The sequence below is a fragment of the Benincasa hispida genome, chromosome 3 (genome assembly GCF_027475165.1).
Source record: "Benincasa hispida cultivar pf3 chromosome 3, pf3_genome.v1.1, whole genome shotgun sequence".
Classification (NCBI taxonomy): domain Eukaryota; kingdom Viridiplantae; phylum Streptophyta; class Magnoliopsida; order Cucurbitales; family Cucurbitaceae; genus Benincasa; species Benincasa hispida.
This window is the reverse complement of record NC_143480.1, coordinates 36,913,090-36,936,203: the sequence shown is the minus strand read 5'-3', so window position 1 is coordinate 36,936,203 and position 23,114 is coordinate 36,913,090. Positions and strand designations below refer to the sequence as shown.

The following is a 23,114-nucleotide window of genomic DNA, read 5'->3' as shown; positions in this document are numbered from 1 at the left end:
ATCCTCTGAACTCAGAACCAGATTGTGGGACCCGATGGATGAAGAAATCGAGAGAGAGAGAGATGAAAAACAAAAGAAATGGATTTTTCTTTTTGATTTTGGGTTTTTTTTTTTTTTTTTTAGCCAATTTTGAAAATAAATTTGGAAAAATTACAAAATTTTTTCATCTAATTTGAAAGCCCAAATTTATAGAAAAAAGTCATGCAACAATTGCATGAAACAAATTTATAAAAACGCAACACCTCAAAATCCACTATCTAAGTGGGCTTGATGTTTCCACTATAAGTCAACATCTAGCCCACTATCTTTTTAGTGGAATTATCCAACAAAAGTTTGGATTTTCCCACTAACTTTAGTCAAAGGGCAAAATAGTCATTTTGTCAAAGTCAAACTTTGACCGAAAAGTCAATATTTTGATATTTTATGATTTTTTTCTGTGTTGGTCAAAGTTTGACTTTTCAACGTCAAAAGTCAACTCTTTGACTTTTTACATCTTTGACCATTTCCATTATTTTCGAGCTTCCGAATATGAATGTATTCATATTCTTGATATTTAAATCACATTTAATCATTAAAGCTGTATCTCTAAACTGAAAACCGACTATTATATCACATATACTTGTCGATTTCTCTCTCTTCACCTAATTCGAACAATTCAAATCATTCTATCATATTGTTCTAAGTTTATTCCATATGAGCTAGTAGGGGAACCTAATGGACCTATAGATCACGGGCTCCAATGATCCGAGATTAACTAGCTAAAACTCTTTTAGATGGAGCTAATCAACATTCGTTAACTAACGGGTCAATCCACTATAGTCTCGTAGTTGCACTCCCCTCACTATAGATATATTTGTGTCCATTTGATATAACCATGATTAGTAAGCTAATCCTTCACAAGTTGTTCGTAATCTTGGCTGGGTCATAAAAACCGTTTTACTCCTAAGACTACATCTTGTTCCTTAAGTTCCATCGATCCTCTAATAAACAATTGGTTTAAGGTCCAACCTATAAACCGAACCCTTCTCGAGCCAAGGAGAGGGTGGGGCTCCTTGTTCAAGACTTGGATTGAGTACTAAAGGAAATAACCTATCTACTATCCCTATAACGGTAGGAGTGAATTCCGTATTGCACTCTATGTTCCCAACTATCCACCTGATCTTACCCCTGAAATGGGAGGCTTATTGGGTCAGCGATAATGAGCTGCCCTCACCTATGCAGATCTAAGGATAATTCCGAGTGAACAGGAGTTCATAGTTAGCTCAGGACTAAGATTAAGTTACCTAGGTCATCAATTAATGAAATAGTCAGTTTTATACATAAAACGGCGTTTAGAAAATAAAAAGTGACTATTTCGTGGTTCCGTCTTATGTAAACTCTTTACATAGGATGACCCAACTTTCATCTCTCCACATGAACGGTTTAAGCTCACATCGTTTGTACTAACTACAAAATGAGCCGCATCCATAGTGTCCCCAGAATAAGGCGCCCAACCTCATTCATATACTATAGACCATTTTGGCTATATATTTGACTTGATCCACATTTATGTCACTACATAAAGTTCAAACTACACTAAATAGCCTCAGGACCTTAGTTTATTGGATTCAAGATTACAATTTCAATAACAATTTTATTGAAAAAAAAAAACAGAATATGTTTTTCAATTTACAAACTATGAGTTTTAGGACATAAAATCCAACAATAATTACTAATTCCTTTAATTCTAATTTGAACGTTTCAAATTAACTTATCACACTATTCTAGAGCTAGTCCATTATGAGCTAGTAGGGGGACCCCGCGGACCTACAGATCATGGGCTCCAACGATCCGAGACTAATTGGCTAAACTCATTAGAGCAAATTAATCCCCATTCGCTAACTAATGGGTCATTCCACTAAAGCCCATAGTTGCACTCCTCTCACTGTAGATATATTATGTCCACATGATTTAACCAGCAAGTCGACCCTTCACAGGTTATTCGTAATAACGGTTGGGTCAAATATCTGTTTTACCCCCGAGATTACGTCTTATTCTTCAAGTCACTACTGATCCTCTGATGAACAACTTGTTTGTGATCCAATCAACAAACCAAACTCTCTCAGCCCAGTGAGAGGGTGGGGCCCCTTGTTCAAGACCTGGATTTAGTACTTGAGAGAACAACCTTTCTCCTATCCCTAAATCGGGTAGGGTGAACTCCGTCTTGCACCCTATGTCCCTAGCTATCTATTCAGTCTTACCCCTGAAATGGGAGTCTTATTGATTCGGCGTTTTTTTAACCAACCCTCAACTATGCAAATCTAAGGGCAATCCCGAATAAACAAGAGTTCATAGTTAGCTCAGGATTAAGATCGAGTTACTTAGGTCATCTAGGTGAAATAGTCAGTCTTAAACAGTAAATATCGTTATAAATTAAGAGTGACTTATTTCTTGGTCCTAATCTTATGTAAACTCATTGCATAGGACGCCCCCACTCCTCATGTCATAACATGTACAAATTAGGATCACATTGTATTTAGCACTTTACAACTCTTTGTAACAACTACAGAGTAGGCCGCATCCAATGGTGTTACCAGAATAAGGTACCCAACCTCATTCATGTACCATAAACCATTTTGACTATTTACTCGGACCCAATCCACTCTTATGTCTCCACATAAAGTTCAAGTACTCATACAATAGTCATGGGTCTTAGTTTATTGGATTTAGACTTTCATACAATTTATGAGATCAATAACAAGTATATTGATAATAGAAAATGTTTATCATTTTATAAACTGCGAGTTTTTAGGACATAAAACCCAACGTGAACCACATTCGAGAGTTTGCCTTTGTGAAACCCGAATTTCCATTTTCCTACTTAAGCAGGTGATTAAGGGATTAACTAGGAGAAAGTTAAATCCTATGTTGAAGGAAAAGAAAATTTTTAAGTGTTGAATAGATTTTCCTTGAGTAGCTTTGAGTTAAGCTTAAATTCCTGAAAATTGACCAAGTGTTGGACTAGGCATTGCTATGTGAGTAGTTTTGAGTTAAGCTTAAATCCCTGAAAATTGACTAAGTGTTGGACTAGGCATTGCTATGCATTGGCCATAAGATCTTGGAAAGAGTACTTGGGCAAAGGGAAAATTTGGAAATTTGGGTAAGTATAGAATGTTGTGTGGGATGCGTTGGAAGGAGGGAAAATTTGGAAATTTGGCTAAGTATAGAAAGTTGTGTTGATGCATTGGAAGGGATCAATGCGTTAGAAGAGGTTGTGTTGATGCGTTGTAAGGGACCAATGCGTTGGAAGAAGTTGTGTTGATGCGTTGGAAGGGACCAATGCATTGGAAGAAGTTGTGTTGATGCATTGGAAGGGTTGTTGGTGATGGCATGCGGCTGAAGGAAGGAAAATGGAAGTGATGCATTGAACATCTAAGAGTTTGTGGACGCATATGAAGGATGAACTCATGGAGGATGTCATCCAGACATGTGGCTTGTTAGGAAGAATTCTTAAGCCTTAAGTAAAAGAGGTGGCAACATAAGAAGACATACAAAGTTAAGGGCCATGCGTTGGTGAAAGGAGAAGAAGACACATTGGGTTGTGCTGATGCAAAGATTGCATTGATGGTGTAAGGAAGAGACACTTGGTCATGCGGCCAAGTAGGAGGTGTCAGCCATGGAACAATCTTGGACGCCTATAAATAGGACCAAAGACTTCATTCTTCAGATCAAAACTCAAAATACATTTAAGAAGAGTGGGAAAGTTGAGGAAACCTTGCGTTAGAGCAAAATCCATGCGTTGGACATAGAAGTTCAAAGAGGACGCATTGGACAGTGAAGTCTGGAAAGTAGTATCAAATTCAAACGAGAAGTTCTCCCAAAATACTTGTGCGTTTGATGTCATTCTAAAGCCATCTGAAAGCTAAAAGAGTCTAGTTTTCATGGTGGGGCTCCTGGAGAAGAAGCTCCAAGGAATCGGGCTGGAGAATGAGGAAAAGACAGAAGGGTTGAGCTGTTGGGTAAGCTGGGCCAGTCTTAATGTTTTGATGATTCCGGACAAACCACAAGGAGTTATGAGCTAAGATTTTATGGTAAGCTTTCTGAGACATTTTAAAACATGTTTGTAGAAGGAAGTATCTTAACATAAGGTCTTTAACTATGAGTAATCTAAGCTGATATTTGAATCTGGAATTTGGGATTCAAAAGGGAAACCAAGGAAACCTAAGGAACTTCGGAAAGGAAAGTTCCTAACCAACCAAGTTAGTGGTTATTGTGTGTTGTATTGTTGATATGAATTCTATATATAGGTAAATATATATAGGGGATAATGTTAAATTGGCTTGATCAGGGATATGTGTTTATCTGATTACTATGCTTGTTAAGATATTGCTTGTATGTTTGTGTTGGAAACTGGAATTGTACCCAGGATATATAGTTAGCATGCTTGGAAAGGTACTTGGCGGGAAAATATAGTCGGCTTCGGTTGGCGGGAAATTATAGTCGGTGACGACCGGTGGGAAATATAGTCAAGTTACCTAAGCATAGCTAGCAGGAAAATAGTCGATGTGCACATTGGCGGGATAATAGGGTATAGGGAAAGTTTCCACAAGAATTGTTGTTTTCTTAGTATATGTGTGAAAGTACTGGGGATTTTTATATTATGTGATAACCAGCGGTCGAGCTAGGGATTGTCCAGTGGTTGGGCTGGAAAATCATAATGAACTTGTGGTAATGTTCTTGTTGACTATGCATTGCTTTCCCAAAAATATATTTCTGTTGACAAAGTTATTTGTTTATCTAAAGGCGCCACTCACTGGACTTTATAGCTCATGTTTTCCATGTTTTATGTTTTACCCCCCTCCCCAGGCAGCGGAAAGTGAGGAGTTCCAGGGTGCTGCTAAGGTCAAAGTTTGTCACACGCCACAATTACCCTTCTAGAGGGTTTTACAATTGTTGTTGTAAACTTTTTTGTTAAGTCTTTGAGTTGTATAAACGTTACATTGTTGTAATATAAGATGAGCCTACTTAATCAGTTGGTTGTTGAATTTCTTCATTGGTATCAAAGTTATTTCCATAAGAGTTATTAGGCAGTAAGTGTCAACCAAAGGGTTGATAACTGCTGTCAATCACGCCCTTTCTCAGCACGGAGGGTGGTCTAGGGCGGGGTGTGACAGCCTCTTTGTAGGCTACCTCAAGGAAACGAGAGGTGGATACTTCTATGATCCAAGTGAGAACAAAGTGTTTGTTTCTGCAAATGCTATCTTCTTGGAAGAAGACCACATGAGGGATCATAACCACGAAGTAAGCTCAGTTTACGTGATATTTCTGGTGAGACTGAGACAGCTGAGGATTCAACAAAATCTGTTGAACATGCCAACAGATCAACAAAAGTTGTTGAAGTCAGTACATCTAGTCAACCAGCTCAAGATTTGAGACTACCTTGACGTAGTAGGAGGGTTATGAACCCACCGGATCACTACATGGGTTTGATTGAAGCCCAAAACGTCATTTCTAATGATGGGGTCGAGGATCTGTTGTCTTTTAAGAAAGCAATGGAGGATGCTAACAAGAATGAATGGATTAAAGCCATGAACCAGGAAATGGACTTTATGTACTTCAATAACATCTGGCAGCTTGTGGATCTGCCTGATGGGGTGAGACCTATTGGGTGCAAGTGAATTTATAAGCACAAGAGAGATGTAGATGGAAAGGTGCAAACCTTTAAGGCTCGACTCGTGGCAAAGGGTTATACCAGGTCGAGGGAGTTGACTACAAGGAAACCTCCTCACATGTTGTCATGTTCAAGTCTATTAGGATACTTCTATCCATAGCCACATTTTATGATTACGAGATATGGAAAATAGACGTCAAGACTGCCTTTCTTAATGGTAATCTTGAGGAAACCATCTATATGACTCAACCATAGAGGTTCATAGTTCCAGATCAAGAGAAAAAAGTTTGTTAAGTTTAATAGGTCCATTTTTGGGCTGAAACAAACATCAGATCATGGAACATTAGATTTGACACTGCAGTCAAATCATTTGGTTTTGATCAGAACGTTGATGAACCTTGTGTTTACAAGAAAATCATCAACAACTCAGTAGCTTTCCTGGTACTGTATATGGATGATATCCTACTCATTGGGAATGATGTAGGGTATCTGACTAACATTAAGAAATGGCTAGCTGCCCAGTTCCAAATGAAAGATTTGGGTGTGGCACAAGATGTTCTAGGGATAAAGATCATTTGGGATCGTAAGAACAAGAGGTTAGCCTTGTCTCAGGCATCGTACATCGATTAAATGTGTATTAGGTACAGGATGCAGGATTCCAAGAGGGGTTTGTTACCCTTCAGGCATGAAATCGTTTTTTCTAAGGATCAATGTCCTAAGACACCTCAAGAGGTTGAGGAGATGAGATGGATTCCCTATGCCTCAGCTGTAGGAAGCTTAATGTATGTGATGTTGTGTACCAGACCCGACATTTGCTATGCAGTAGGGAATGTCAGTCGCTATTAGTCCAATCCAAGATTTGATCACTAGACGGCTATCAAGACGATCCTCAAGTATCTTTGAGAACGAGGGACTACATGCTCGTGTATGGAGATAAGGATCTGATTCTTATAGGATACATAAACTCTAACTTTCAGACTGATAGAGATTCTCATAAATTGACATCGAGGTCAGTGTTCACTCTGAATGGAGGGGTTGTAGTGTGACAAAGCATCAAACAAGGATGTATCGTGGACTCCATTATGGAAGTTGAATATGTAGCTACTTGTGAAGCAACTAAAAAGGATGTTTGGCTGACAAAATTCCTTTCAAATTTGGAAGTTGTTTCAAATATGAATTTGAAAATCACTCTCTATTGTGATAACAGCAGGGTTGTGGCAAATTCGAAAGAGCCTTGGAGTTATCGTCGGGGCACACATATAGAGTGGAAATACCACTTGATCAGGGAGATTATGCATCATAGTGATGTGATAGTCATGAAGATTGCATCGGAGCACAACGCTATTGATCCCTTTACGAAGGCTCTCACAACTAAAATGTTCGAGGGTCACCTGGAGAGTCTGGGACTGCGAGACATGCGGAATCTTATCTAGGGAAAGTGGGAGATGATACTGGGGTATGCCCTAGTTTATTGTATATTGTACATGTATTTTATATTGTATTGTACATTAATCTCCCAAGGCATTAGGAAAAGTGGGAGATTGTTGGGATTGGTGTCCTAATTCTCTCGGAGTCTCATTGTTTGTAACTATACACATTGTTTATGAATAAAATAAGCGTTATTTCATTTTAACATTTACTCATATCCAATAAAAAAAGCTCCATGGTTATTGTATGTAAACTTAAGCATGTATATGAGAAATACAAGTGGATCATGCCTTAAGTGCTAACCTAAATAGGTCTGTAGTATAAGGATTAAGGTAGGATACCTAATCCTGGTGACACTATGGATACGACCCACTTTTTAGGGGTTTGTAAGTGTTGTAACCTACTACAAATGGTAGATCCTGACCATTCATGTGGAGAGATGCTAGCGGGGGTGTCTTATACAAAGAATTTGTATAAGACCGAACCACGAGATGACTAGACTCTGTATATAATGTCGTTGATACTAGAGACTTACATCTCACCTAAACGAGCATAGGTGACATGACCTCAATCCTGAGTGTTTTGGGAACTCATGCCTTTGAGGGCGGTCCTTTGATTACTATGGGTGAGAGTGGCTAGATTGCCAACTCAACATGCCTACCTTTTTGGGGACTTGTTTGATTTGGGAGCTGGGAACTCAGTTACACAAGATTGAATTCATTCTTTCCCCGAAGCAGAGGGAAGTAAATAGATTGCTCCCTTAAAGGATGATTCCGGGGCTTGAACATAGTGGCCACAACTTCTCTTTGGAAGAGAGGACTCAGTCATAGTAGGACTATGACTTATGTTCATTAGAGGGATTAGTGGTATTTAAGGAGTTAGATGTGACTACATGGGCACGACGGTTATAGGCCAAGCTGTACTTACAAGCGATCGGTGAAGGGTTGTGCACTATTGATTGGTTAAGATGGACAAATAATATATTTGTAGTAAAGAGAGTTCAGTTGTCGGTCTTTAGTGGAGTGTCTGTCAGTTAATGGATGGTGGATCCCGTGACTAAAGAGTTTAGTCAGTTATTCACGTACCATTGGAGCTTCGAGCTATAGGTCCATAAGGTTCCCTTGGTAGCTCAATGGATTCAAGTTGAGAATAAGTTCTTGGTGTTGATTTGAAATGTTCAAGTTGACAAGAGATAATACGACTATATATGATATGATCGGTGTGTGTATGAGATACATCTAGTGGAGGATTAATGTAAATGAGATCTACATTAAGGAACATGGAATAGAAAAAGAGCTATGGTTTATACGTTTTATGAGATGAAATATTTAAACTATAGGTTATAAATATAGTATGGTAAGTTAGTTATCATTTATATTTATAATGATATTAATTATTGGATAACTATCTCTTTTTCTCTAATAACCAACTGAATGGGAGGTTATTGGTGGTTACATGGTAGCTGTAAGATAAAAAGAAAAATGTTTTCCTAAATTTAGTACGAATGTTAATTTGAGATTTCCAATCTCGGAACGTTCTCACGAAAAAGGTTGTCAAGTGAATCAGATTTACTAAACGACAGCTTGGAGAGACTAGACGATCATGAAGAGTTTCTATACGATAGACTCTCAGCTGGCTGATGAGCTAAACGATTGCATAGCTTTTGCTGGACGATCGCATAGCTTTTGATAAACGATTGGGCATCGACCTATACAATAGGCTTTATCTTCTCCCACTTGCTCAATCGTTTACACGATTGTTCTTCTCCGGTCTCATCCTTTAACCAAGTCCACACAGAGCCCACACTCTGGATTTTCACACCGAGAATACCGAAGTAACCTTTTTGGTGGTGTCATACTTAACTCGACACAGTCAAGGTTCTGTGGAGGCCGTTTGTGGTGTTCGTGGTGTTCGTAATCTTGGATATCTTTGTTGTGATCGTGCTGTGTAGCGGCCGTAGTGTACGAGCGTTCGCATGTTGTCGTGTTGCTGTGATCGAGTGTTCGTGATCAAGGGTCTTGAAGATGAGTCTTCAAATGTTTGTGAATTCTTCCCATGATCTTTAGAGAAGTATGCTGTAATTTCTGTTTTGCGCATAACCGTATGGTTTCCTTTTGTGACTGTAATTATGTATGTTCATATATGATTGAAATTTGGAATGATCCTTCCGCTGCTCATGTAAATCCTCGTATCTGATTTCCTTCATATTTTCATGGGTTCGAGTGGCCAGATCGCCGACTCAAAACTACCACTTTGGGGATTCGTCTGATTTGGGAGCTAGGAACTTAGCTACGCAAGATGGAATTCACTCCTTCTCTGAAGCAGGGTAAGTAGATAGATTTCTCCCTTAAGGGTTGATTCCAGGGCTTGAACGATGTGGCACCACACACCTTATCATGGCCCGAGAGGTGTCCACACATAGTAGAACTATGTTATATTGTTCATTAAATGGTAAATTGGCTCAGTTGTACTTACGAGCATCTTTGAAGGGTTATCGTACTGTTGATTGGTTATATTCGATGGACACAGAAATATATATGTGGTGAGAAGAATGCATCTGTCAATCTTTAGTCGAATGCCTGACAGTTAACGGATGGTGGATCTCGTGGCTATAGAGTTTAGTCAGATATTCACGTACCATTGGAGCTTCAAGCCATAGATTCATAAGGTCCCCTTGGTAGCTCAACGGATTCAAGTTGAGAATCAGTTTTATGGTTAGTTGCAGTGTTCAAATTGGCAAGAGGGAGTTCGATTATATATGATATGATTGAACTGTTCAATTATATATGATATAGTTGACATGATGTATGAGATACATTAATTGGAGAAAAAGGATATAGATATGATTTATATCAAGGAGAGGAGAAACATTAATTGGAGAAAAAGGATATAGATATGATTTATATCAAGGAGAGGAGAAAACACTATAGTAGATATGTGATATCAAACTATCTAAATATCGTCTAGCTTTTTCTAAGTGATCGCGCCCCCGAGCCTTTTACTAAAAGATCGTCTATACGATCAAGCCCCTTTTACTACATGATCATGCACCTTTTAGTAAACGATCAAGCATCCGTCTATGCAATAGACTTCCGATATCTCCCACTTACTTGGTCAAGGTAAACGATTATTCCTTCCTCCTTCCCTCTACCAAATCCAACAGAGCCCATACCTCCTGGATTCTCCCTCCGAGAATACCGAGCTTTTCGAGTGGTTTTGTCATCCATTGTTGCCTTGTTCATGAGGAGTCTGTTCATGGGTAGACGACAACGAGATTTGGTGGACGATTGGTTTGGCTTGCACAGCGACAACGAGAGGTGCAATCCTTTGACGAGAGTGAGATTTAAAGCGAAGAAGAGTTCTTCAACTGGTATATATCTCGTTCCTTTGTTGTGTAAAGTTCAAAGCATGCTGTAATTTGTTGTTAAATGCATAACTAGTTTGTTTGATTATGAATGCGGTATTTCTATCACAATGAGTTTGGAACGATCTTGCTTCCGCTCAGAGGTACTCTTATATAAGAGTTCCTTCAATTAGTATCAGAGGCAGGTTCTAATATTCCAAATTCATTGATGCAAAGACTAGCATATACTTTCTCAGTGGATAAAGCATGTCTACACTCTGTTTAATTGATAAATAGTTTGGTGGATGTGGATTTATGGAGTTTTTTGGGATAAAGCCTCTAATTATTTGAATTGTTTTACATTCAAAGATAATTGTAAGGGCCCTTACATTTTTTGGCGTATTAACTTGCTATTGAATCTGTAAATTCAAAGTGTTTGAGTCTCTGTGAGTCGTTTGTGATGTCATGGTAAGGAGTTTCTATTCTTCAAAGATGAAGACGACCAAGCGTTGGTCGGGTCGTGTAAATGATGGGGTAAGCAAACGTTGAGTATCGGATACTTAGGAGCAAGTTGACGCGCGCACACTAGACGTTCTTGTAGCTCAACAAGCTTCATCGCTTAGCACCTGACTACATGATCGCGGAGTAAATTTGTTACTTATCGTTTGTTATGTGATCGTCTAGACGATCGTACTTCATAGCAATGTCATCGTCTAAACGATCGTTTAGACTTGTGGGTTTAATGTCTTGTGCGCTAAATGACCAAGTGCCTCATGCTTCATCATATTGTAAATGGTACTCGATCGTTGCTAAAAGATCGTGGATACTCGGCCAAGTTTACTAAACGATTAAGGGAGCTTCGCCCAGACGGTTCAAGATTTGGTTCGCCTGTGAACCAGTTTGCTCAATGGAAAATGTAATAGATCTTTTTTACTTCCAGTTTTGAGGTGGTTCATCTTTGTCCATTAATCTTTTGTGAATGTACATTGGATGTATGTTTATTTAATGTCATATGGTATGCCATATAGTAGAAATCCCACTTTAGGTTATGCATTGGTCATGCATCATCTCTTTATTATAAGTGTTATAATTTAGAGAAGCATGATTTAAATTACATAAGAGCATGCTCATGCATCATATAATATAAGAGTTATATTTATGCATGCATAAAGCATAGACATGCATCATCTTTATATTATAAGTGTTATAGTATAAGGGTGTATGGAAGCAAGTTTGCTTAGGTTCATTACATGTATATAAAAATTTATATATAGTAATGAATGGACATTGCATGAAGCATGACACATAGGTTAAATTTATAAGTATAATTACCTAGTTGTATGGCAATGTGTATAGTTTTAGTTGTTTCTTTTATAAGAGTTATAAGGAAATTAGAACTAAAATCTATAAGAAATACATGCATGCGAACTTAGGCTTGAATCATGGTTTTAAAAGTGTTTTAAAACTTGGTGGAGATAGACCTAAGTTCAGGTTCTAATAAGATTAGCAACCTAGGCTTTAATCTTTTAATCAGTTTAATAGGATTAAATTGACTAATAAAAGATTAAAAGTGTAAAAAATCTATCTATAAGATACCTTTTGTCTAAGGCGGGTTCTATCTAGGTGATAACTGGCAGAAATGCAAGTTATTGTAGCCTTTTATTTAGAATTATGAATGCTAACAAGTACAATATGCGGTGATTATACTAATGATGCTTGTTATTATATGAAGTGGAATTATGGATGGTATGCATTGATGGAATTGCGTTGTTCACTCAAGTTTCCCCAGGGGAATCCAAGTGTAAATTCCTTATGAGTTTCCTGGTAAGTCCAGGGTCGAACACAATGACTTGTAAAAACAGTTTGTGTTGGTAATTTTTTTATGAAAACTTTGCGGTAACTAAGTAAATAAATAAAGTGTTGGGTTTGTTGTTGCGTTGATGAAAAAGAAATCAATAAAGGCGGCGGATTTGAGAAAGATAGTTGCGTTGATAGATGCAATGAGTATGTGATGAACAGGTTGAGAGGGTAAGTAGTGGAACTCACTATGCAAAGTAAGCAGTGTTCCTAGAGATAGGAATAATCTTATGTTCAATCATGCTTTATGTGATCATCTTGTCTTATGAGTGCATCATTCATCATTTGGAGATACTTGAGAGAGTAGTCTAAAAACTAAATCTAGGCTTGAGAGAATCAGATTGGATCACATGAGCAAGAGTAGAGGCTTAGGAATAAGTTCTATTTGCTATTTACACTGTGCATGCGCCCTAAAAATAGGATATGGTGGTATGCGGTCACCTTGTCTTATGTGTGTTAGATCGCATAAGCAAGAATAGAGACTTAGACATAAGTCCTATTGACATTATTGCATATGCATCGCATGCATCCTTGAAATAGGAATCATATATTTGTGTATAGCATGATCGCATAACTTGTGCTGGCTGGGGTTACCCTTGCGATCAAGCTTATTGATGTGGTGACGTCATCCCCTCCACCATTTTATCTATTTTTCCATGCATCTTATTACTCGTTAAAAGTTTTCGTGTCTCTACCAACTCTCATAGTCATACTTCCATTGCTTAATCTGTTTAGTTAGGAGTAGGAGTAGTGCATAGTCTTTAAACTTCATTATTCTTTTATTCTTCGCTGCAAACACATCACTTCGCAAAATTTAGCTACAAGTCCCTGAGTTCGACCTCGGATCACCCCGAGAAACTTGCAATCTCGTTATACTTGGCGAGAGAGCAAGAAAACTTGTGGCAGGAACGTATGGTCATCGCATAGATTCTTAAACGCATATTGCATATCCCTTAGTTCAACCCATGACCATTGACGCATGGAGATCAACGCATATCATAAGATGCATGCATATTTATTTACTCCATTTTCCACCCATCACTAGGCTGGGGTATTTAAGCTGACGGAAATGGAACACTCCTACCTAGGAATCTACCTGGAAAGGTGAATTAGATAGATTTGATGCATGCATGCAAATTTGATGACAGTCCATTAAAGAGTTTAATGTGACTATTTGAACTTGTTTAATTTCAAAGACGAGTTGTTTTTGAGCAAATTAAACTAAATTAGATAAAATTAATAGTCAGATGGTCTAAGTTAATGAACCCCTAGGTAGAACATTTAGTGGGAGGTACTTGGGGTATCTGATGCTTCATTTAAACCTCTTCGTATTTCTCCTATTTTGTCCACACCGTGAGATCTATCCTCGGCCTCATGGCCCCCTAGGAGTGTCCTCCTAAAGGATGGTGTTTGGGTAGGTCAATAGCAAGGTGGACGAAGAGAATGTTCATAGTAAGTGGGAGCGGGACGTGCGACAGCATATCCCACGGTCTCTCTCGTTAGGTTGGATAAGGTTTTCATGCATCGCCTCAAGGCACCCTGGGAGTGTCCCCCTATAGGATGGCAGTTTTGCACGTTTCTTTATCTGATCTCCAATATAGGATAAGGTCGCTTTAGTCTCTTGTCCTAATCTTCTTTTTCCTACGGTGGGCACATTAAGGCGATACTCTAGGGCCGAAAATGAGGGGTTACACTTACACAAAATTGTTAAGGGTTAATAGTTTTAGACCGAATGAATGGTGATTGTTAGGTGCAGTAACAAGAGTTGTGTCTGCCTAATGGTTGAGAGTGTCTCATCCTAGTGAAGGGGCATCTGATCACCCCACTGGTGACGTTTGTCCTATCTCGATGGTGCATTATTGCGAAATAGAAATCTTTTCACTTAGGGTACTTGCAAACTATTTTGCTAAAACTAAAATTGGTGTTAAAAATGTGGTTTTGCATAGACTTATTAAGTTTGTTCTATTTTCAACAGTGTAATTATGGCTACAGTCACTTTAGCTCTACTTAGCGCTGATAAACTAACTGGTGAGAATTACGCAAGTTGGAAACACACGATCATAACAATACTGGTCATCAATGATCTCATGTTCGTCCTTTCGAAGGAGTGTCCTCCTATTCCACCTCCTAACGCCGCTCAGATCGTTCGGGAGGCTTATGAGCGTTGGACACGGGCGAATGAGAAGGCCCGAGCCTATATCTTGGCTAGTCTTAATGACATTTTTGCCAAAAAGCATGAGCCTATGGTCTCAATGCGTGAGATCATGGAGTCCCTTCAGGGAATGTTCGGAAAACCGTTTGAACAACTCAAGCACGAGGCTCTTAAATGCATCTTCAACTCCAAAATGGAGGAAGGCATCTCTGTTCGTAAACATGTGCTTAACATGATAGTCCACTTCAATGTAGTGGAGATGAATAAGTCTAGGATTGATGAGGGTAGCCAGGTCAGCATTATCATGCATTCGTTTCCGGATAGCTTCCTGCACTTTGTCAATAATGCGATTCTGAACAAAGTGGACTATACCCTTACAAATCTCCTCAATGAGTTGCAAACTTTATAATCCTTGCTGAAAAGTAAGGAGAAGAATGGAGGTGAGGAAAATGTTGCTTCATCTTCAAAGATGTTCCCTAGAGTTTCGACCTCAGGGACTAAGTCTGCACCTTCTGCTTCTAACAATACCAAATGGAAGAAAAAGAAGGGTGGTAAGGGGAAGAGGAAGGCACCTGCTAACACAGCCTGTTGCCTAGTGGGGTAGGAGTCCAACATCGGTTGACAAGGGAAAGTATTTCCACTACAACCAGAATGGGCACTTGAAGAGGAATTGTCCTCGTTGGCTAAAGGAGAAGAAGGAGGCCAAGGCTAAGGCAAAAAAAGTCAGATATGATTTACTAGTTTTGGAAATATGTTTAGTGGAGAATGATGATTCTGCCTGGATTACTGACTCTGGGGCCACTAATCATGTTTGTTCTTCTTTTCAGGGGATTAGATCCTAGCGGTAGCTAGAGGCTGGTGAGATGATGATGCGAGTAGGCACCGAGCACGTCGTTTCAACTATGGCAGTGGGAGGAGTTCAGTTGACTTTACTGAAGAAATTTCTAATTTTAGATAATGTTTATGTAGTTTCTAAGATGAAAAGGAACTTAATTTCTGTAAAGTGCTTGATATGATGTAAATATACTCTACATTTTCAATTGAATAAATTGTTTATTCATAAAAATGGAGTTGAGATCTGTTCAGCGTATCTGGAAAATAACTTGTATGTGCTAAGGCCGTTAACAACGAGTTCCCTCCATAACATAGAGATGTTTAAAGCTGTCGTAACTCAAAATAAACAACAAAAGGTTTCTCCAAAAGAAAATGCGCAATTTTGGCACCTTTGATTAGGGCACATCAAACTCAATAGGATTGAGAGGTTAATGAAGAATGGACTTCTAAGCGAGTTACGGGAAATTCTTTACTGGTGTGTGAATCTTGCCTTCAGGGTAAGATGACTAAAAGACATTTTCCTGGAAAAGGTTATCGAGCCAAAGAGCCTCTAGAGTTAGTGCATTCTGACCTCTGTGGTTTGATGAATGTGCGAGCCAAGAGAGGCTATGGGTATTTCATCACCTTTACTGATGATTACTCTAGGTATGGGTATGTTTATTTGATACAACGAAAGTCTGAATCCTTTGAAAAGTTCAAAGAGTTCAAGTTTGAAGTTGAAAATGCATTGGATAGACAGATTAAGACACTTTGATCGGATCGAGGTGGAGAGTTTTTGGATTCGGGGTTCTAGGACTATTTGATAGAACATGGAATCGTTTCCTAACTCTCATTGTCGGATACACCTCAGTAGAATGGTTGGACATGGTTCAATATATGATGAGTTATGCTTCCTTACCGAACTCCTTTTGAGGTTTTGTAGTGGAGATTGCAGTGTATATACTCAACTGTGTTCCTTCTAAGAGTGTAGTGAGAACACCTTTGGAGTTGTAGAATGAGCGTAAAGCTAGTTTGCGTCACTTCTGCATATGGGGTGGCCCAACACATGTGTTTGAGGCTAATCCAAAGAAATTGGAACCACGGTCGAAGTTGTGCCTCTCTATAGGCTACCCCAAAGGTACACGAGGGGGTTACTTTTATGATCAACTGGAAAACAAAGTGTTTGTGTCTACGAATGCTACCTTCCTGAAGGAGAATCATATTAGGGAGCACAGTTCACACAGTAAGATCGTGTTACGTAAGCTTTCCAACAAAACTACTGAAACTTCAACAAGAGTTTTTGAAGGGCCTGCTTCATCAGCAAGAGTTGTTGATGATAGTTCATCTGGTAGGTCGGTTCCACCTTAAGAGTTGAGGGTGTTGGGGATGATGCCCTAAAGTTCTGTGTACTGCTTCATTGGCCACCGTTTTCTCCAAAACCATGCGTTAGTGGAAAGTTCCATTCAGTCTTCGTAACTGAAGAATAAAATAAAAATTATTTTCATTTTGAAAAAAAATAATCGAAAGAACACGATTAATTTCTCACGATGTGTCTGCTTTCTATCGCTTAGTAAATCAGAGACTATATGATAGCTCGAGTTTACTACACGATCGTTTACCCGCACGCGCCATCTTCTAAATGATCACCTACTTTTTCTAAACAACCGCTTAGTGCTGTGCATTGACTAAACAATCGTTAGATGATCGCTGGCCTTTTCCTACATGATCGTGTACATCATCTAAACGATAAAGCACTTTGTCTATACGATAGACTTAGATTTCTCCCACTTGCTTGATTATTGTATACGATCTCATTTCCTGCTTCCCTCTACCAAATCCGAATAGAGCCCACTCTTTGGATTCTCACACCAAGAATACTAAGGGTTCCAAGTGGTGGTGTCATCCCCATCTTTTCCTGTTCGTGTGGAGTCCGTTCGTGGTAGACGACCAGAGTTTTGGTGAACGATAGCTCGATGTTCTAGTGAGAGCGAGAGCATCCGTTCGTGGAGAGAGTGAGATTTGCTACTGAAGAGAGTCTTTAACTGGTAAGTTTCCTTGTTCTCTTGGTTGATTAATGTTTAAGCATGCCGGTAATTTATAGTATTATGCATATATGTTTGTTTGAATGTAAATGTTGTAATTCTGTCACAATGTCTTTGGAAAGATCCTTTTGCTCATAGGTACTCTTGTATAAGAGTTCCTTTAATTGGTATCAGAGCCAGGTTATGCATTGGTCAAGCATCATCTCTTTATTATAAGTGTTATGATTTAGAGAAGCATGATTTAAATTATGTAAGAGCATGCTCATACATCATATAATATAAGAGTTATATTTATGCATGCATAAAGCATGGACATGCATCATCTTTATATTATAACTGTTATAGTACAAGGGTGTATGGAAAACATGTGTGCTTGGTTGTTACTCGTATATAAAATTTATGGATAGTAATGACCAGACATTGCATGAAGCATGACACATAGGTTAAATTTACAAATGTTATAAATACCTCATTGTGTGGCAATATAGTTTTTACTTGTTTCTTTTATAATGGTTATAAAAAGAAATTAGAACTAAAATCAATAAGAAAGACATGCATGCAACTTAAGTTTAATTCATGGTTTTAAAATGTTTAAAACATGGATGAGATGGACCTAAGATCACGATTATAATATGATTAGCAACCTTGTGCTTTAATCATTTAATAAGTTTAATAGGATTAAATTGACTAATATAAGGTTAAAGTATAGCAAATCTATCTATAAGGGACCTTTTGTATAAGGCGGGTTCTGTCTAGGCTGGGGTTTTTAAGGTGATAGAAATGGAACACCCCTACCTGGGAACCTACCTGGAAAGGTGAATTAGATAGATTTGACGCATGCATGCAAGGTTAAGGACAGTCCATTAAAGACTTTAATGTGACTACTTGACCTTGTTTTATTTCAAAGACAAAAGTTGTTTTTGAGCGGTTTAAAAGATGAGTTAGTAAAATTAGTAGCCGGATTGTCTAGGTTAATGAACCCCTAGGTAGAACATTCAGTGGGAGGTACTTGGGGCATTTGATGCTTAATTTAAACCTCTCGCATTTCTCCCTTTATTGTACACACCGTGAGATCTACCCTCGGCCTCGTGGCACCCTGAGAGTGTCCCCCTAAAGGATGGTGTTTGGGTAGGTCAATATTAAGGTGGATAGAGAGAATGTTCATAGTAAGTGGGAGCGAGAAGTGCGACAACATATCTCATGGCCTCTCTCGTTAGGTTGAATAAAGTTTCTATTCATCGCCTCAAGGCACCCTGGGAGTATCCCCCTATAGGATGGCAGTTTTGCCCGTTTCTTTATTTGATCTACTGTAAGAGAATAAGGTTACTTAGTCCCTTGTCCTAATCTGCTTTTTTCCTATGGTGGGCGCATTAACTCGCGGAATTATTAAGGGTTAACAGTTCTGGACCAAAAAAATGGTGGCTGTTAGGTTCAATTCCAAGAGTAGGTTTTGTCTAATGGTTGAGAATGCCTCATCCCAGTGAAGGGGCATTTGATCACCCAACCGGTGATGTTTGCCTTGCCTCGTTGGTGTTGGGGTTAATTGTGAAACCCGAATTTCCATTTTTCCTACTTAAGCAGGTGGTTAAGGAAATTAACTAAGTGAAAGTTAAAATCTATATTGAAGTGAAGGAAATTTCTAGGTGTTGAATAGATTTTCCTTGAGTAGTTGAGTTAAGCTTAAATTGATGAAGAATTGACTAATTGTTGGACTAGGCAGTGCTATGCATTGGCCATAAGATCTTGGAAAGATTACTTGGGCAAAGGGAGAATTTAAAGTGGGAGTGACGAATGCCTTGGAGGTTAGACCAACGCATTAGACTCAATGGATGCGTTGGAAGAAAGTTGAAGGGATGCGTTGGTGGTGGTATGCGTTGGTGAAGGAAGATGGTTGTGTGGGATGCATTGGAAGGGACCAATGCATTGGAAGAGTTATATTGATGAAAGGTTGTTGTTGGATGGCATGCGACTGAAGGAAGAAAAATGGAAGGATGGATTGAAGGGTGGCAGGCGATTGAGGGATGGCAGCCGAGGATGAGGCATTGGGATGGCACAAGGCTGGAGCCACATGCATCGAGCAACCTCGGCCAAATGCCCAACCATGCATCGAGCAGCCTCGGCCAAACTATCCAGGCATGCATCGATGTACCCAGCCCATGCATCGAGCACTGTCGAGCCTGCCGAGCACCCATGCGTGTGCCAAGCGCCATACGTCGAATGCTGCCGAGCCTACCGAGCGGCCATGCCCATGCGTCGATGCCTATGCAACAAGCGCCTTATCAAACGACCATGCCTATGCGTCGAAGAATCAATGCGGCCGAGCACGCCCATGCGGTCGAACAAGCTTGCGAGCGATGGCCAGCGCCTATGCAGTATGCCCATACGTCGAGCGATAGCTAGCGCCTATGCAGCACACTCATGCGTCGAGCGGCTAGTGCCTATGCTTACCGAGCATGCCTTACGGTGAAACCTAGTGAGCCATGCGTCCAGGATGAGTGGCCATCCTATGCGTTGGTGATGGCTAAGTTGGATTGCAATGGTAATGAATCGGCTTGCTATGCATCAGGATATGCATTGAGTAGGGACTATGCGTTGATGGCTTAATATGCGTTGAACATCCAAGGGTTTGTGGACACATAAAAAGGATGAACTCATGGAGGATGTCATCCGGACATGTGGCTTGTTAGGAGGAATTCTTAAACCTTAAGCAAATTAGGTGGAGGCATAAGAAGACATGTAAAGGATGGGGGCTATGCATTGGTGAAAGGAGAAAAAGACACTTTGTCTTATGCTAATGCAAGATTGTATTGATGGTGTAAGGAAGAGACACTTGGTCATGCAGACAAGTAGGAGGTGTTGGCCGTGGAGCAATCTTGGACGCCTATAAATAGGGCCAAGGACTTCAGATGAGAACTCAAATTCTCTTCAAAGGAAATAAAGAATAGTGTGTGAGGACTAAGTGGGAGAAGACCATGCGTTGGTAGCAAGACCATGCGTTGGTAAAGAAGTTCCAAGAGGGGAGATGCTGTCGGGCAGAAAAGACAGGAAGTAGCATCAACTTAGAACGAGGAGTTCTCCCAGAATACTCGTGTGTTTAATGTGATACCAAAGCCATCTGAAATCTAAAAGAGTCTAGATTTCATGGTGGGGCTGACGAAGAAGAAGCTCCAAGGAATCAGGCTGGAAGTTGAGAAAAAGGAAGAAGGGTCAGGCTGTTGGATAAACTGGGCCAGTATTGATGTTTTGAAGATTCCGGCTAAACCACGACGAGTTCTAAGCTAAGATTTTATGGTAAGCTTCCTGAGACATTTTAAAACATGTTTTCAGAAAGAAGTATCTTAAAATAAGGTCTGGAACTATGAGTAATCTAAGCTGATATTTGTATCTGGAATTTAGGGTTCAAAAAGGGAAACCAAGGAAACCTAAGGAACTTTGGAAAGGAAATTTCCTAACCAACCAAGGTGAGTGGTTATTGTTTGTTGTATTTTTTATATACTTTCTATATATAGGTAAATATATAATGGGGATAATGTTAAATAGGCATGATCAGGGATATATGTTTATCTGATTACTATGCTTGTTGAGATATTGCTTGTATGTTTGTTTTGGAAACTGAAATTGTACCCGGGATACATAGTTAGCATGCTTGAAAAGGGTACTTGGAAGGAAAATATAGTCGGGTTCAGTCGGTGACGACCGGCGGGAAATATAGTCAAGTTACCTAAGCATAGCTAACGGGAAAATAGTCGATGTGCACATTGGCAGGATAATAGGGTATAGGGAAAGTTTCCACAGGAATTATTGTTGTCTTAGTATACGTGTGAAAGTACTGGGGATGTTTTTATTATGTGATAACCAGCGGTCAAGCTGGGGTTGATTGTTTTAACCAGCGGTCGAGCTGGGGATTGCCCAACAGTTTGGCTGGAAAATAATAATGAACTTGTGGTAATGTTCTTGTTGACTATGTATTTCATTCCCAAAAGTATATTTTTGTTGGCAAAGTTATTTGTTTATCTAAAGGCACCACTCACTGGGCTTTATAACTAATGTTTTCCATGTTTTATGTTTTAACCCCCCCCAGGTAGCGAAAGGTGAGGAGTTCCAGGATGTTGCTAAGGTTAATGTCTGCCACAAGCCACATTTGCCCTTCCGGAGGGTTTTACAATTGATGTTGTAAACTTGTATTTAAGTCTTGGAGTTGTATAAATGTTACATTGTTGTTATAAAATGGGCCTACTTAATCAGTTGTTAAATTTGTTCATTGGTATCAGAGTTATAGCCTTAAGAATTATTAGGCAGTAAATGTCATTTAAAGGGTTGATAACTACTGCAGTCACGCCCTTTCCTAGGCTAAGAGGGTGGTCTAGGGCGGGGTTTGACATTGATGCCCTAAAGTCTCGTGTCCTGTAGTTTGTAAACAGTTTGTACGAATGCTTGTGATGTATAATATATGATATTTTACTTCACTTCTTGTTTTTGCTCGGTTGAATGTTTTATTTTCTTTACCACAAACCAATAAACCTAAAATCCCTGGTTATCTTTATTTAACTTAAGCATGTATATGGTGAGATACAAGTGGATCATGTCTTAAGGGATAACAAAAATGGTCTGTAGTATATGGATATAGGAGGGAAACCTTATCCTGGTAACGCCACGAATGCGGCTCGCTTTGTGGAATGGTCACAAGTGTTGTGACTTGTCACAGATGGTCTAATCCTGATCATTCGTGTAGGGCACATGCGAGCGGGGGTGTCCAATACAAAGAGTTTGTATAAGACCTGACCACGAAGTGTTAACGTCTAATTATATAACACCGTTCATGATAGAGACTTCACTTCACTAGGATGACCATAGGTAACATGATCTCAATCCTGAGTGAATTAGGAACTCCTTCCATTTAGGTTGGTCCTTTGATTTGCATGGTGCAAATGACTCGATCGCCGACTCAAATCTACCACTTTGGGGATTCGTCTGATTTGGGAGCTGGGAACTTAGCTACACAAGTTGGAACTCACTCCTTCCCCGAAGTAGGGAAAGTAGATAGATAGCTCCCTTAAGGGCTAATTCTAGGGCTTGAATGATGTGGCGCCACATACCTTCTCTTGGCCCGAGAGGTGTTCACACATAGTTGGACTTTGTTGTATTGTTCATTAGAGAGATCAGTGGTACTTAAGAAGTGAGATGTAACTACAGGGGCAAAATGGTAATCCAACTGTACTTACGAGCATCTGTGAAGGGTTATCATACTCATGATTGGTTATATCCGATGGATATAGAAATATATCTGTTGTAAGAAGAGTGCAACTGTTGGTTTTTAGTGGAATGTCTGTCAGCTAACGGATGATGGATCTCGTGGCTAAAGAGTTTAGTCAGCAATTCACGTACCATTGGAGCTTCGAGCCATATGTCCATAAGGTTCCCTTAGTAGCTTGGATAAAGTTGAAAATCAATTTTTGGGTCAGCTTGAAATGTTCAAATTGACACAAGGGAGTTCGATTATATACGATATAATTGAACTAGTTAATTATATATGATATGATTGACTAAATGTATGAGATACATTATTTTGGAGGAAATTAGATATAAATATGATTTATATCAAGTAGAGGAGAAAACATATAGTAGATATGTGATATCAAACTATAGGTTAAGAATATAATATGATTAGATTCATTAATTAATTAGTTGGGCGGTTATGTGATAATTGGCCGAGTTTTTCTTCGGATTTGTGCGAAAATGGGAAGTTCAAATTTAGTCCTTGTAACTGAAGAATAAAATAAAAATTGTTTTCATTTTTGCAAAGGTTACAAAACAAGATGTAGAAAAATC

The 23,114-nt window shown here is 39.2% G+C and overlaps 1 long non-coding RNA gene across 1 annotated transcript; it reads left to right on the top strand.

The window, feature by feature from the left end:
- The first annotated feature begins 732 nt into the window (after window positions 1-732).
- Window positions 733-21,751, top strand: LOC150037233 (uncharacterized). Its single transcript, XR_016528446.1, has 2 exons — window positions 733-17,288; window positions 21,367-21,751. It is a non-coding gene; the product is annotated as an uncharacterized LOC150037233 (long non-coding RNA).
- The last annotated feature ends 1,363 nt before the right edge of the window (window positions 21,752-23,114 follow it).